This window comes from Chiloscyllium punctatum, chromosome 13 (assembly GCF_047496795.1).
Source record: "Chiloscyllium punctatum isolate Juve2018m chromosome 13, sChiPun1.3, whole genome shotgun sequence".
Taxonomy (NCBI): Eukaryota; Metazoa; Chordata; class Chondrichthyes; order Orectolobiformes; family Hemiscylliidae; genus Chiloscyllium; species Chiloscyllium punctatum.
The window spans coordinates 21,663,022-21,678,800 of NC_092751.1; positions in this window are offsets into that span (position 1 = coordinate 21,663,022).

A 15,779-nucleotide genomic window follows, 5' to 3' on the forward strand; every position below is an offset into this window, starting at 1 on the left:
AAGGAGAGGGGGGAGGAAGGGGGAAGGAGATGGGGGCAGGGGGAAAGGAAGGGGGAGGGAGATAGTGGGAAAGAAGAGAGGGGGAAGGAGATGGGGAATGAAGAGTAGGAGATAGGGGGATGGAGATAAGGTGGAAGGAAGGGGGATGGAGATAGTGGAGAAGGCGATGAGGCGATAAGGAAGGGGAGGAGATACGGGGGAAGGAAGGGGCAGCAGTTGGGGGTGTAGGAAGGGGGAAGGAGATGGGAGGGAAGGAAGGGGGAAGGAGATGCGGGGATGGAGATAACGTGGAAGGAGATGGGGGAAGGAGATAAGGGGGAAGGAGATGGGGAAGGAGATAGGGGAAGGAGATGGGGGGAAGGAAGGTGAAAGGAGATGTTGTGAAGGAGATGGGGAAGGAGATGGGGAAGGTGGGTTGATGGGGATGGGGGGAAGGAAGGGCGATGGATATAGGTGGGCAGGAAGGGGAAATGAGATAGGGGGAATGTGATATGGGGGAATGATATAGGGGGAAGGAGATGGGGGGAGGGAAGGGGGAAGGAGATCGCGGGGTAAGGAAGGGGGAAGGAGATAGTGGGAAGGTGTTGGGGGAAGGAAGGCGGTAGGAGATAGGGAATGGAGATAAGGGGAGAAGGAGATAGGGGGAAGGAAGTGGGAATAAGATAGCGGAGAAGGAGATGGGGAGGAAGGAAGGTGGAAGGAGATACGGGGAAGGAGATGGGGGCAAGGAAGGGGGATGGAGATAGCAGAGAAGTAGATGGGGGCGAAGGAAAGAGGAACAAAATAGAGGGGAAGGAGATGGGGAAGGGGAGTGGGGGAAGGAAGGGGGAAGGAGATGGTGGAAGGAGAGGGGGGAAGGAAGGGGGAAGGAGATGCGGGGGATGGAGATAACGGGGAAGGAGATGCGGGGAGGAGATAAGGGGGAAGGAGATGGGGGAAGGAGATAGGGGGAAGGTGATGGGGGTAAGGAAGGGGGATGGAGATAGCAGAGAAGTAGATGGGGCGATGGAAAGGGGAAGGAAATAGAGGGTAAGGAGATGGGGGAAGGAAGATGGAAGGAGATCTCGGGGGAAGGAAGGGGGAAGGAGATAGGGGGAAGGAGAAGGGGGTGAAGGAAGGGGGTAGGAGATGGGGGATGGAGATAAGTGGGGAAGGAGATGGGGGAAGGAGATAAGGAGGAAGGAAGGGGGATGGAGATAGTGGAGAAAGAGATGAGGGGGAAAGGAAGGGGGAAGGAGATGGGGGTGTAGGAAGGGGGAAGGAGATGGGAGGGAAGGAAGGGGGAAGGAGATGGGGAAGGAGAAGGGGGAAGGAAGGGGGAAGGAGATGCGGGGGATGGAGATAACGGGGAAGGAGATGGGGGAAGGAGAGAAGGTGGAAGGAGATGGGGGAAGGAGATGGGGAAGGTGGGTTGTAGAGGATGTGGGTAAGGAAGGGGGAATGAGATAGGGGGAAGGTGATATGGGGGGAAGGAGGTGGGAAGGAGATGGGGGAAGGAAGGGGGATGGAGATCGCAGAGAAGTAGATGGGGGCGAAGGATAGGGAATAGAGGGGAAGGAGATGGGGGAAGGGGATTGGGGGAAGGAAGGGGGAAGGAGATGGGCGAAGGAGATTGGGGTAAGAAATGGGGAAGGTGATGGGGGAAGGAGATGGGGGAAAGGTTGATGGGGAGAAGGAGATGGGGAAGGAAGGGAGAAGGAGATGGGGAAGGATATGCGGGGGAAGGAAGGGGGAAGGAGAAGGGGGAAGGAGATAGGGGGAAGGAGAAAGGGGGAAGGAGGGTTAAAGGAGATGGGGGAAAGGAGAGGGGGGAAGGAGATAGGAGAGAAGGAGATGGGGGAAGGAAGGGGAAGGAGGTGGGGGAAAGAGATAAGTGGGTAGGAGATAGGGGAGAAGGAGATAGTGGGGAAGGAAGGGGGAAGGAAATAGGGAAGAAGGAGATGGGGGAAAGGAAGGGGGAAGGTGATAAGGGGAAGGAAGGGGGAAGGAGATGGGGAGAAGGAGATGGGGGAAAGGAAGGGGGAAGGTGATAGGGGAAGGAAGGGGGAAGGAGATAGCGGGGGAAGGAAGGGGGAAGGAGAGAGGGGCAAGGAGAGGGGGTGAAGGAGGGGGGAAGGAGAGGGAGGAAGGAGGGGGGAATGAGATGGGGGAGTTGAGGGGGAAAGAGATGGGGAAGGACGCGGGAAGGAGATGGGGGAAGGAGAGGGGGTGGAAGGAAGGGGGAAGGAGAGGGGTGGACGTAGATGGGGGAAGGAGATGGGGGAAGGAGATAAGGGGGAAGGAGGTGGGGGGAAGGACATAAGGGGGAAGGAGATGGGGGAAGGAGATAAGGGGGAAGGAGATGGGGAAGGAGATTGGGGGAAGGAGATGGGGGTAAAGAGGGTGAAAGGAGATAGCGATGAAGGAGATGGGGAAGGTGATGGGGGAAGGTGGGTTGAAGGGGATGGGGAGCAGGAAGGGGGAAGGATATAGGTGGGCAGGAAGGGGAAATGAGATATGGGGAAGGTGATGGGGGAATGAGATGGGGGAAGGAAGGGGGAAGGAGATAGCGGGGGAAGGAAGGGGGAAGGAGAGAGGGGGAAGCAGAGGGGGAAAAGGAGGGGGGAAGGAGAGGGGGAAGGAGATGGGGGGAAGGAAGGGGGAAGGAGATAGCGTGGGAAGGAATTGGGAAGGAGAGAGGGGGAAGGAGAGGGGGGAAGGAGGGGGGGAGGATAGGGGGCAAGGAGAGGGTGGAAGGAGATGGGGGAGAGGGGGAAAGAGATGGGGGATGAACGGGGGAAGGAGATGGGGAGGTGATGGGGGAAGGAGAGGGGGGAAGGAGATGGGGTGAAGGAGAGGGGGTGGAAGGAAGGGGGAAGGAGAGGGGGATATTGGTTGGGGAAGGAGACAGGGGAAGGAGAGGTGGGAAGGTAAGGGAGGAAGGAGAGAGGGGGTAAGGAGAGGGGGGAGGAAAGTGAAAGGAGATAGGGCTGAAGGAGATGGGGAAGGAGATGTAGGAAGGTGAGTTGAAGGGGATGGGGGAAGGAAGGGGAAACGATTTGGGTGGGCAGGAAGGGGCAATGAGATAGGGGGAAGGTGATATGGGGGAAGAAGGTTGGAAGAAGATGGGGGAAGGAGAGGGTGGGAAGGAGATGGGGGAAGGAGAGGCTGGGAAGGAGATGGGTGGAAGGGGAGGGGGGAAGGAAAGGGGAAGGAGAGAGTGGGAAGGAGAGGGGGAAGGAGGGGGGATGGAGAGGGGGGAAGGAGAGTGTGGGAAGGAGATGGGGGGAAGGAGAGGAGGGAAGGAAAGGGGAAGGAGAGAGGGGGAAGGAGCGGGAAGGAGGGGGGAAGGAGATGGGGATAGGAGATGGGGGTGGAAGGAAGGGGGAAGGAGATGGGGGAAGGAGAGATGGGGAGGAAGGGGGAAGGAGACCGGGAAGGGGGAAAGGAAGGGGGAAGGAGATAGTGGGGAAAAAGAGAGGGGGAAGGAGATGGGGGAAGGAGAGGCTGGGAAGGAGATGGGTGGAAGGGGAGGGGGGGAGGAAAGGGGAAGGAGAGAGTGGGAAGGAGAGGGGGAAGGAGGGGGGAAGGAGAGGGGGGAAGGAGAGTGTGGGAAGGAGATGGGGGGAAGGAGAGGAGGGAAGGAAAGGGGAAGGAGAGAGGGGGAAGGAGCGGGAAGGAGGGGGGAAGGAGATGGGGATAGGAGATGGGGGTGGAAGGAAGGGGGAGGAGATGGGGGAAGGAGAGATGGGGAGGAAGGGGGAAGGAGACCGGGAAGGGGGGAAGGAGATAGTGGGGAAGAAGAGAGGGGGAAGGAGATGGGGGAAGGAAGGGGGTAGGAGATGGGGGGATGGAGATAAGAGGGAAGGAAGGGGGATGGAGTTAGTGGAGAAGGAGATGAGGGGGAAAGGAAGGGGGAGGAGATACAGGGGAAGGAAGGGGGAAGGAGATGGGAGGGAAGAAAGGGGGAAGGAGATGCGGGGGAAGGAATGGGGAAGGAGAGAGGGGGAAGGAGAAGGGGGAAGGAGGGGGGGAGGATAGGGGTAAGGAGAGGGTGGAAGGAGATGGGGAGAGGGGGAAAGACATGGGGGATGGACGGGGGAAGGAGATGGGGAGGTGATGGGGGAAGGAGAGGGGGAAGGAGATGGGGTGAAGGAGAGAGGGTGGAAGGAAGGGGGAAGGAGAGGGGGAAATTGGTTGGGGAAGGAGATAGGGGGAAGGAGAGGTGGGAAGGTAAGGGTGGAAGGAGAGAGGGGGTAAGGAGAGGGGGGAGGAAAGTGAAAGGAGATAGGGCTGAAGGAGATGGGGAAGGAGATGGAGGACGGTGAGTTGAAGGGGATGGGGGAAGGAAGGGGGAAGGATTTGGGTGGGAAGGAAGGGGCAATGAGATAGGGGGAACGTGATATGGGGGAAGGAGGTGCGAAGAAGATGGGGAAGGAGAGGGTGGGAAGGAGATGGGGGAAGGAGAGGCTGGGAAGGAGATGGGTGGAAGTGGAGGGGGGAAGGAAAGGGGAAGGAGAGAGTGGGAAGGAGAGGGGGGAAGGAGGGGGGAAGGAGAATGGGAAGGGGGAAAGGATGGGGGAAGGAGATAGTGGGGAAGAAGAGAGGGGGAAGGAGATGGGGGGTGGAAGGGGGTAGGAGATGGGGGGATGGAGATAAGAGGGAAGGAAGGGGGATGGAGATAGTGGAGAAGGAGATGAGGGGGAAAGGAAGGATGAAGGAGATACAGGGGAAGAAAGGGGGAAGGGGATGGGGATGTAGGAAGGGGGAAGGAGATGGGGGAAGGAGAAGGGGGAAGGAAGAGGGAAGGAGATAGGGTGTATGAACGGGGAAGGAGATGTGAGGGAAGGAAGGGGAAAGGAGATGCGGGGATGGAGATAACGGGGAAGGAGATGGGGGAAGGAGATAGGGGGAAGGAGATGGGGGGAAGGAATTAGGGGAAGGAGATGGGGTGAAGGATGGTGAAAGGAGATAGGAATGAAGGAGATGTGGGAAGGAGATGGGGGAAGGTCGGTTGAAGGGGATGGGGGGAAGGAAGGGGGAAGGATATAGGTGGGCAGGAAGGGGCAATGAGATAGGGGGAAGGTGATATGGGGGAAGGAGATGGGGAAAGGAAGGGGGAAGGAGATAGCGGGGGAAGGAAGGAGGAAGGAGAGCGGGGGAAGCAGAGTGGGGGAAGAAGGGGGGAAGGAGAGGGGGGAAGGAGATGGGGGAAGGAAGGGGGAAGGAGATAGCGGGGGAAGGAAGGTGGAAGGAGAGAGGGGGAAGGAGAGGGGAAGGAGGGGGGAAGGAGAGGGGGGAAGGAGATGTGGGAGGAGAGGGGGAAGGAGAGGGGTGAAGGAGATGTGGGAGGAGAGGGGGAAGGAGAGGGGTGAAGGAGATGGGGGGAGGAAGGGGGTAGGAGATGGGGGCAGGGGGAAAGGAAGGGGGAAGGAGAAAGTGGGGAAGAAGAGAGGGGGAAGGAGATGAGCGGAGGTGATGGGGGAAGGAGATGGGGGAAGGAGAGGGGGAGGAAGGAAGGGGGTAGGAGAGGGGGGGAAGTAGATGGGGGAAGGAGATAGGGGGAAGGGGAGGTGGGAAGGATGGGGGAGGAGAGAGGGGGGAAGGAGATGGGGGGAAGAAGGGGGTAGGAGATGGGGCAGGGGGAAAGGAAGGGGGAAGGAGATAGTGGGGAAGAAGAGGGGGGAAGGAGATGGGGGAAGGAAGGGGGTAGGAGATGGGGGATGGAGATAAGGGGGAAGGAAGGGGGATGGAGATAGTGGAGAAGGGGATGAGGGGGAAAGGAAGGGGAAGGAGATACGAGGGAAGGAAGGGGGCAGCAGATGGCGGTGTAGGAAGGGGGAAGGAGATGCGGGGAAGGTAGGCGGTAGAAGATGGGAGGATGGAGATAAGGGGGAAGGAAGGGGGATGGAGATAGTGGAGAAGGAGATGAGGGGTAAAGGAAGGGGGAAGGAGATACAGGGGAAGGAAGGGGGAAGGAGATGGGGTGTAGGAACGGGGAAGGAGATGGGAGGGAAGGAAGGGGGTAGGAGATGCGGAGGATGGAGATAACGGGGAAGGAGATGGGGGGAAGGAATTAGGGGAAGGAGATGGTGAAAGGAGATAGGAATGAAGGAGATGTGGGAAGGAGATGGGGGAAGGTCGGTTGAAGGGGATGGGGGGAAGGAAAGGGGAAGGATATAGGTGGGCAGGAAGGGGCAATGAGATAGGGGGAAGGTGATATGGGGGAAGGAGATGGGGAAAGGAAGGGGGAAGGAGATAGTGGGGGAAGGAAGGGGGAAGGAGAGCGGGGGAAGCAGAGTGGGGGAAGAAGGGGGGAAGGAGAGGGGGGAAGGAGATGGGGGAAGGAAGGGGGAAGGAGATAGCGGGGGAAGGAAGGTGGAAGGAGAGAGGGGGAAGGAGAGGGGAAGGAGGGGGGAAGGAGAGGGGGGAAGGAGATGTGGGAGGAGAGGGGGAAGGAGAGGGGGGAAGGAGATGGGGGAGGAAGGGGGTAGGAGATAGGGGGATGGAGATAAGGGGGTAAGGAGATAGGGGGAAGGAGGTAAGGGAGAAAGACATAGGGGGAAGGAAGGGCATGGAGATAGCGGAGAAGGAGATGGGGAGCCAGGAAGGTGGAAGGAGATACGGGGACGGAAGGGGGGAAGGAGATAGCAGAGAAGTAATGGGGGTGAAGGATAGGGGAAGGAAATAGAGGGGAAGGAGATGTGGGAAGGGGATTGGGGGAAGGAGATGGTGGAAGGAGATCGAGGGGGAAGGAGATAGGTTGGGAAGGAAGGGGGAAGGAGATGGGCGAAGGAGATTGGGGTAAGAAATGGGGAAGGAGATGGAGGAAGGAGATGGGGGAAAGGTTGATGGGGAGAAGGAGATGGGGGAAGGAAGGGAGAAAGAGATGGGGAAGGATATGGGGGGGAAGGATGGGGGAAGGAGATAGGGGAGAAGGAGATGGGGAGCCAGGAAGGTGGAAGGAGATACGGGGAAGGAGATGGGGGAAAGGAAGGGGGAAGGAGATAGCAGAGAAGTATATGGGGGCAAAGGATAGGGGAAGGAAATAGAGGGGAAGGAGATGGGGAATGGGATTGGGGGAAGGAGAGGGTGGAAGGAGATCGAGGGGGAAGGAGATAGGTTGGGAAGGAAGGGGGAAGGAGATGGGCGAAGGAGATTGGGGTAAGAAATGGGGAAGGAGATGGGGGAAGTAGATGGGGGAAAGGTTGATGGGGAGAAGGAGATGGGGGAAGGAAGGGAGAAGGAGATTGGGAAGGATATGGGGGGGAAGGATGGGGGAAGGAGAAGGGGTAAGGAGATGGGGGAAGGAAGGGGGATTGAGATAGGGGGAAGGAGAAAGGGGGAAGGAGGGTGGAAGGAGATGGGGAAAGGAGAGGGGAGAAGGAGATAGGAGAGAACGAGATGGGGAAGGAAGGGGAGGGAGATGGGGAGAAGGAGATGGCGGAAAGGAAGGGGGAAGGTGATAAGGGGAAGGAAGGGGGAAGGAGAGAGGGGGAAGGAGATGGGGGGAAGGTAGGAGGAAGGAGATAGCGGGGGGAAGGAAGGGGGAAGGAGAGAGGGGGAAGCAGAGGGGGTGAAGGAGGGGTGAAGGAGAGGGGGCAAGGAGGGGGGAAGGAGTTGGGGGAGGAGAGGGGAGAGAAGGAAGGGGGAAGGAGAAGGGGAAGTAGATGGGGGAAGGAGATGGAGGAAGGAGATTGCGGGGGAAGGAAGGGGGAAGGTGAGAGGGGGAAGCAGAGGGGGAAAAGGAGGGGGGAAGGAGAGGGGGAAGGAGATGGGGGAAAGGTAGGAGGAAGGAGATAGCGGGGGGAAGGAAGGGGGAAGGAGAGAGGGGGAAGGAAGGGGGAAGGAGTTGGGGGAGGAGAGGGGGAAAGAGATGGGGGGAAGGACGGGGGAAGGAGAGGGGGAGGTGATGGGGGAAGGAGAGGGGATAGAAGGAAGGGGGAAGGAGAAGGGGGAAGTAGATGGGTGAAGGAGATGGGGGAAGGAGATAAGGGGGAAGGAGATGGGGATGGAGATAACGGGGAAGTAGATGGGGGAAGGAGGTAAGAGGGAAGGAGATGGGGGAAGGAGATAGGGGGAAGGAGATGGGGGAAAGAGGGTGAAAGGAGATACGGATGAAGGAGATGGGGGGAAGGTGGGTTGAAGGGGATGGGGGGAAGTAAGGGGGAAGGATATAGGTGGGCAGGAAGGGGAAATGAGATTGGGGGAAGGTGATGGGGGGAAGAAGATGGGGGAAGGAAGGGGGAAGGAGAGAGGGGGAAGCAGAGGGGGAAAAGGAGGGGGGAAGGAGAGGGGGAAGGACATGGGGGAAGGAAGGGGGAAGGAGATAGCGGGGGAAGGAAGGGGGAAGGAGAGAGGGGCAAGGAGAGGGGGTGAAGGAGGGGGGAAGGAGAGGGAGGAAGGAGGGGGGAATGAGATGGGGGAGGAGAGGGGGCAAGAGATGGGGAAGGACGCGGGAAGGAGATGGGGGAAGGAGAGATGGGGAGGAAGGGGGAAGGAGAATGGGAAGGGGGAAAGGATGGGGGAAGGAGATAGTGGGGAAGAAGAGAGGGGGAAGGAGATGGGGGGTGGAAGGGGGTAGGAGATGGGGGGATGGAGATAAGAGGGAAGGAAGGGGGATGGAGATAGTGGAGAAGGAGATGAGGGGGAAAGGAAGGGGGAAGGAGATACAGGGGAAGAAAGGGGGAAGGGGATGGGGATGTAGGAAGGGGGAAGGAGATGGGGGAAGGAGAAGGGGGAAGGAAGAGGGAAGGAGATAGGGTGTATGAACGGGGAAGGAGATGTGAGGGAAGGAAGGGGAAAGGAGATGCGGGGGATGGAGATAACGGGGAAGGAGATGGGGGAAGGAGATAGGGGGAAGGAGATGGGGGGAAGGAATTAGGGGAAGGAGATGGGGTGAAGGATGGTGAAAGGAGATAGGAATGAAGGAGATGTGGGAAGGAGATGGGGGAAGGTCGGTTGAAGGGGATGGGGGGAAGGAAGGGGGAAGGATATAGGTGGGCAGGAAGGGGCAATGAGATAGGGGGAAGGTGATATGGGGGAAGGAGATGGGGAAAGGAAGGGGGAAGGAGATAGCGGGGGAAGGAAGGAGGAAGAAGAGCGGGGGAAGCAGAGTGGGGGAAGAAGGGGGGAAGGAGAGGGGGGAAGGAGATGGGGGAAGGAAGGGGGAAGGAGATAGCGGGGGAAGGAAGGTGGAAGGAGAGAGGGGGAAGGAGAGGGGAAGGAGGGGGGAAGGAGAGGGGGGAAGGAGATGTGGGAGGAGAGGGGGAAGGAGAGGGGTGAAGGAGATGGGGGGAGGAAGGGGGTAGGAGATGGGGGCAGGGGGAAAGGAAGGGGGAAGGAGAAAGTGGGGAAGAAGAGAGGGGGAAGGAGATGAGCGGAGGTGATGGGGGAAGGAGATGGGGGAAGGAGAGGGGGAGGAAGGAAGGGGGTAGGAGAGGGGGGGAAGTAGATGGGGGAAGGAGATAGGGGGAAGGGGAGGTGGGAAGGATGGGGGGAGGAGAGAGGGGGGAAGGAGATGGGGGGAAGAAGGGGGTAGGAGATGGGGCAGGGGGAAAGGAAGGGGGAAGGAGATAGTGGGGAAGAAGAGGGGGGAAGGAGATGGGGGAAGGAAGGGGGTAGGAGATGGGGGATGGAGATAAGGGGGAAGGAAGGGGGATGGAGATAGTGGAGAAGGGGATGAGGGGGAAAGGAAGGGGAAGGAGATACGAGGGAAGGAAGGGGGCAGCAGATGGCGGTGTAGGAAGGGGGAAGGAGATGCGGGGAAGGTAGGCGGTAGAAGATGGGAGGATGGAGATAAGGGGGAAGGAAGGGGGATGGAGATAGTGGAGAAGGAGATGAGGGGTAAAGGAAGGGGGAAGGAGATACAGGGGAAGGAAGGGGGAAGGAGATGGGGTGTAGGAACGGGGAAGGAGATGGGAGGGAAGGAAGGGGGTAGGAGATGCGGAGGATGGAGATAACGGGGAAGGAGATGGGGGGAAGGAATTAGGGGAAGGAGATGGTGAAAGGAGATAGGAATGAAGGAGATGTGGGAAGGAGATGGGGGAAGGTCGGTTGAAGGGGATGGGGGGAAGGAAAGGGGAAGGATATAGGTGGGCAGGAAGGGGCAATGAGATAGGGGGAAGGTGATATGGGGGAAGGAGATGGGGAAAGGAAGGGGGAAGGAGATAGTGGGGGAAGGAAGGGGGAAGGAGAGCGGGGGAAGCAGAGTGGGGGAAGAAGGGGGGAAGGAGAGGGGGGAAGGAGATGGGGGAAGGAAGGGGGAAGGAGATAGCGGGGGAAGGAAGGTGGAAGGAGAGAGGGGGAAGGAGAGGGGAAGGAGGGGGGAAGGAGAGGGGGGAAGGAGATGTGGGAGGAGAGGGGGAAGGAGAGGGGGGAAGGAGATGGGGGAGGAAGGGGGTAGGAGATAGGGGGATGGAGATAAGGGGGTAAGGAGATAGGGGGAAGGAGGTAAGGGAGAAAGACATAGGGGGAAGGAAGGGCATGGAGATAGCGGAGAAGGAGATGGGGAGCCAGGAAGGTGGAAGGAGATACGGGGACGGAAGGGGGAAGGAGATAGCAGAGAAGTAATGGGGGTGAAGGATAGGGGAAGGAAATAGAGGGGAAGGAGATGTGGGAAGGGGATTGGGGGAAGGAGATGGTGGAAGGAGATCGAGGGGGAAGGAGATAGGTTGGGAAGGAAGGGGGAAGGAGATGGGCGAAGGAGATTGGGGTAAGAAATGGGGAAGGAGATGGAGGAAGGAGATGGGGGAAAGGTTGATGGGGAGAAGGAGATGGGGGAAGGAAGGGAGAAAGAGATGGGGAAGGATATGGGGGGGAAGGATGGGGGAAGGAGATAGGGGAGAAGGAGATGGGGAGCCAGGAAGGTGGAAGGAGATACGGGGAAGGAGATGGGGGAAAGGAAGGGGGAAGGAGATAGCAGAGAAGTATATGGGGGCAAAGGATAGGGGAAGGAAATAGAGGGGAAGGAGATGGGGAATGGGATTGGGGGAAGGAGAGGGTGGAAGGAGATCGAGGGGGAAGGAGATAGGTTGGGAAGGAAGGGGGAAGGAGATGGGCGAAGGAGATTGGGGTAAGAAATGGGGAAGGAGATGGGGGAAGTAGATGGGGGAAAGGTTGATGGGGAGAAGGAGATGGGGGAAGGAAGGGAGAAGGAGATGGGGAAGGATATGGGGGGGAAGGATGGGGGAAGGAGAAGGGGTAAGGAGATGGGGGAAGGAAGGGGGATTGAGATAGGGGGAAGGAGAAAGGGGGAAGGAGGGTGGAAGGAGATGGGGAAAGGAGAGGGGAGAAGGAGATAGGAGAGAACGAGATGGGGAAGGAAGGGGAGGGAGATGGGGAGAAGGAGATGGCGGAAAGGAAGGGGGAAGGTGATAAGGGGAAGGAAGGGGGAAGGAGAGAGGGGGAAGGAGATGGGGGGAAGGTAGGAGGAAGGAGATAGCGGGGGGAAGGAAGGGGGAAGGAGAGAGGGGGAAGCAGAGGGGGTGAAGGAGGGGTGAAGGAGAGGGGGCAAGGAGGGGGGAAGGAGTTGGGGGAGGAGAGGGGAGAGAAGGAAGGGGGAAGGAGAAGGGGAAGTAGATGGGGGAAGGAGATGGAGGAAGGAGATTGCGGGGGAAGGAAGGGGGAAGGTGAGAGGGGGAAGCAGAGGGGGAAAAGGAGGGGGGAAGGAGAGGGGGAAGGAGATGGGGGAAAGGTAGGAGGAAGGAGATAGCGGGGGGAAGGAAGGGGGAAGGAGAGAGGGGGAAGGAAGGGGGAAGGAGTTGGGGGAGGAGAGGGGGAAAGAGATGGGGGGAAGGACGGGGGAAGGAGAGGGGGAGGTGATGGGGGAAGGAGAGGGGATAGAAGGAAGGGGGAAGGAGAAGGGGGAAGTAGATGGGTGAAGGAGATGGGGGAAGGAGATAAGGGGGAAGGAGATGGGGATGGAGATAACGGGGAAGTAGATGGGGGAAGGAGGTAAGAGGGAAGGAGATGGGGGAAGGAGATAGGGGGAAGGAGATGGGGGAAAGAGGGTGAAAGGAGATACGGATGAAGGAGATGGGGGGAAGGTGGGTTGAAGGGGATGGGGGGAAGTAAGGGGGAAGGATATAGGTGGGCAGGAAGGGGAAATGAGATTGGGGGAAGGTGATGGGGGGAAGAAGATGGGGGAAGGAAGGGGGAAGGAGAGAGGGGGAAGCAGAGGGGGAAAAGGAGGGGGGAAGGAGAGGGGGAAGGACATGGGGGAAGGAAGGGGGAAGGAGATAGCGGGGGAAGGAAGGGGGAAGGAGAGAGGGGCAAGGAGAGGGGGTGAAGGAGGGGGGAAGGAGAGGGAGGAAGGAGGGGGGAATGAGATGGGGGAGGAGAGGGGGCAAGAGATGGGGAAGGACGCGGGAAGGAGATGGGGGAAGGAGAGATGGGGAGGAAGGGGGAAGGAGAATGGGAAGGGGGAAAGGATGGGGGAAGGAGATAGTGGGGAAGAAGAGAGGGGGAAGGAGATGGGGGGTGGAAGGGGGTAGGAGATGGGGGGGATGGAGATAAGAGGGAAGGAAGGGGGATGGAGATAGTGGAGAAGGAGATGAGGGGGAAAGGAAGGGGGAAGGAGATACAGGGGAAGAAAGGGGGAAGGGGATGGGGATGTAGGAAGGGGGAAGGAGATGGGGGAAGGAGAAGGGGGAAGGAAGAGGGAAGGAGATAGGGTGTATGAACGGGGAAGGAGATGTGAGGGAAGGAAGGGGAAAGGAGATGCGGGGGATGGAGATAACGGGGAAGGAGATGGGGGAAGGAGATAGGGGGAAGGAGATGGGGGGAAGGAATTAGGGGAAGGAGATGGGGTGAAGGATGGTGAAAGGAGATAGGAATGAAGGAGATGTGGGAAGGAGATGGGGGAAGGTCGGTTGAAGGGGATGGGGGGAAGGAAGGGGGAAGGATATAGGTGGGCAGGAAGGGGCAATGAGATAGGGGGAAGGTGATATGGGGGAAGGAGATGGGGAAAGGAAGGGGGAAGGAGATAGCGGGGGAAGGAAGGAGGAAGGAGAGCGGGGGAAGCAGAGTGGGGGAAGAAGGGGGGAAGGAGAGGGGGGAAGGAGATGGGGGAAGGAAGGGGGAAGGAGATAGCGGGGGATGGAAGGTGGAAGGAGAGAGGGGGAAGGAGAGGGGAAGGAGGGGGGAAGGAGAGGGGGGAAGGAGATGTGGGAGGAGAGGGGGAAGGAGAGGGGTGAAGGAGATGGGGGGAGGAAGGGGGTAGGAGATGGGGGCAGGGGGAAAGGAAGGGGGAAGGAGAAAGTGGGGAAGAAGAGAGGGGGAAGGAGATGAGCGGAGGTGATGGGGGAAGGAGATGGGGGAAGGAGAGGGGGAGGAAGGAAGGGGGAAGGAGAGGGGGGGAAGTAGATGGGGAAGGAGATAGGGGGAAGGGGAGGTGGGAAGGATGGGGGGAGGAGAGAGGGGGGAAGGAGATGGGGGGAAGAAGGGGGTAGGAGATGGGGCAGGGGGAAAGGAAGGGGGAAGGAGATAGTGGGGAAGAAGAGGGGGGAAGGAGATGGGGGAAGGAAGGGGGTAGGAGATGGGGGATGGAGATAAGGGGGAAGGAAGGGGGATGGAGATAGTGGAGAAGGGGATGAGGGGGAAAGGAAGGGGAAGGAGATACGAGGGAAGGAAGGGGGCAGCAGATGGCGGTGTAGGAAGGGGGAAGGAGATGCGGGGAAGGTAGGCGGTAGGAGATGGGAGGATGGAGATAAGGGGGAAGGAAGGGGGATGGAGATAGTGGAGAAGGAGATGAGGGGTAAAGGAAGGGGGAAGGAGATACAGGGGAAGGAAGGGGGAAGGAGATGGGGTGTAGGAACGGGGAAGGAGATGGGAGGGAAGGAAGGGGGTAGGAGATGCGGAGGATGGAGATAACGGGGAAGGAGATGGGGGGAAGGAATTAGGGGAAGGAGATGGTGAAAGGAGATAGGAATGAAGGAGATTTGGGAAGGAGATGGGGGAAGGTCGGTTGAAGGGGATGGGGGGAAGGAAAGGGGAAGGATATAGGTGGGCAGGAAGGGGCAATGAGATAGGGGGAAGGTGATATGGGGGAAGGAGATGGGGAAAGGAAGGGGGAAGGAGATAGTGGGGGAAGGAAGGGGGAAGGAGAGCGGGGGAAGCAGAGTGGGGGAAGAAGGGGGGAAGGAGAGGGGGGAAGGAGATGGGGGAAGGAAGGGGGAAGGAGATAGCGGGGGAAGGAAGGTGGAAGGAGAGAGGGGGAAGGAGAGGGGAAGGAGGGGGGAAGGAGAGGGGGGAAGGAGATGTGGGAGGAGAGGGGGAAGGAGAGGGGGGAAGGAGATGGGGGAGGAAGGGGGTAGGAGATAGGGGGATGGAGATAAGGGGGTAAGGAGATAGGGGGAAGGAGGTAAGGGAGAAAGACATAGGGGGAAGGAAGGGCATGGAGATAGCGGAGAAGGAGATGGGGAGCCAGGAAGGTGGAAGGAGATACGGGGACGGAAGGGGGAAGGAGATAGCAGAGAAGTAATGGGGGTGAAGGATGGGGGAAGGAAATAGAAGGGAAGGAGATGTGGGAAGGGGATTGGGGGAAGGAGATGGTGGAAGGAGATCGAGGGGGAAGGAGATAGGTTGGGAAGGAAGGGGAAGGAGATGGGCGAAGGAGATTGGGGTAAGAAATGGGGAAGGAGATGGGGGAAGGAGATGGGGGAAAGGTTGATGGGGAGAAGGAGATGGGGGAAGGAAGGGAGAAGGAGATGGGGAAGGATATGGGGGGGAAGGATGGGCGAAGGAGATAGGGGAGAAGGAGATGGGGAGCCAGGAAGGTGGAAGGAGATACGGGGAAGGAGATGGGGGAAAGGAAGGGGGAAGGAGATAGCAGAGAAGTATATGGGGGCAAAGGATAGGGGAAGGAAATAGAGGGGAAGGAGATGGGGAATGGGATTGGGGGAAGGAGAGGGTGGAAGGAGATCGAGGGGGAAGGAGATAGGTTGGGAAGGAAGGGGGAAGGAGATGGGCGAAGGAGATTGGGGTAAGAAATGGGGAAGGAGATGGGGGAAGTAGATGGGGGAAAGGTTGATGGGGAGAAGGAGATGGGGGAAGGAAGGGAGAAGGAGATGGGGAAGGATATGGGGGGGAAGGATGGGGGAAGGAGAAGGGGTAAGGAGATGGGGGAAGGAAGGGGGATTGAGATAGGGGGAAGGAGAAAGGGGGAAGGAGGGTGGAAGGAGATGGGGAAAGGAGAGGGGAGAAGGAGATAGGAGAGAACGAGATGGGGAAGGAAGGGGAGGGAGATGGGGAGAAGGAGATGGCGGAAAGGAAGGGGGAAGGTGATAAGGGGAAGGAAGGGGGAAGGAGGGAGGGGGAAGGAGATGGGGGGAAGGTAGGAGGAAGGAGATAGCGGGGGGAAGGAAGGGGGAAGGAGAGAGGGGGAAGCAGAGGGGGTGAAGGAGGGGTGAAGGAGAGGGGGCAAGGAGGGGGGAAGGAGTTGGGGGAGGAGAGGGGAGAGAAGGAAGGGGGAAGGAGAAGGGGAAGTAGATGGGGGAAGGAGATGGGGGAAGGAGATAGCGGGGGAAGGAAGGGGGAAGGTGAGAGGGGGAAGCAGAGGGGGAAAAGGAGGGGGGAAGGAGAGGGGGAAGGAGATGGGGGAAAGGTAGGAGGAAGGAGATAGTGGGGGGAAGGAAGGGGGAAGGAGAGAGGGGGAAGGAAGGGGGAAGGAGTTGGGGGAGGAGAGGGGGAAAGAGATGGGGGGAAGGACGGGGGAAGGAGAGGGGGAGGTGATGGGGGAAGGAGAGGGGATAGAAGGAAGGGGGAAGTAGATGGGTGAAGGAGATGGGGGAAGGAGATAA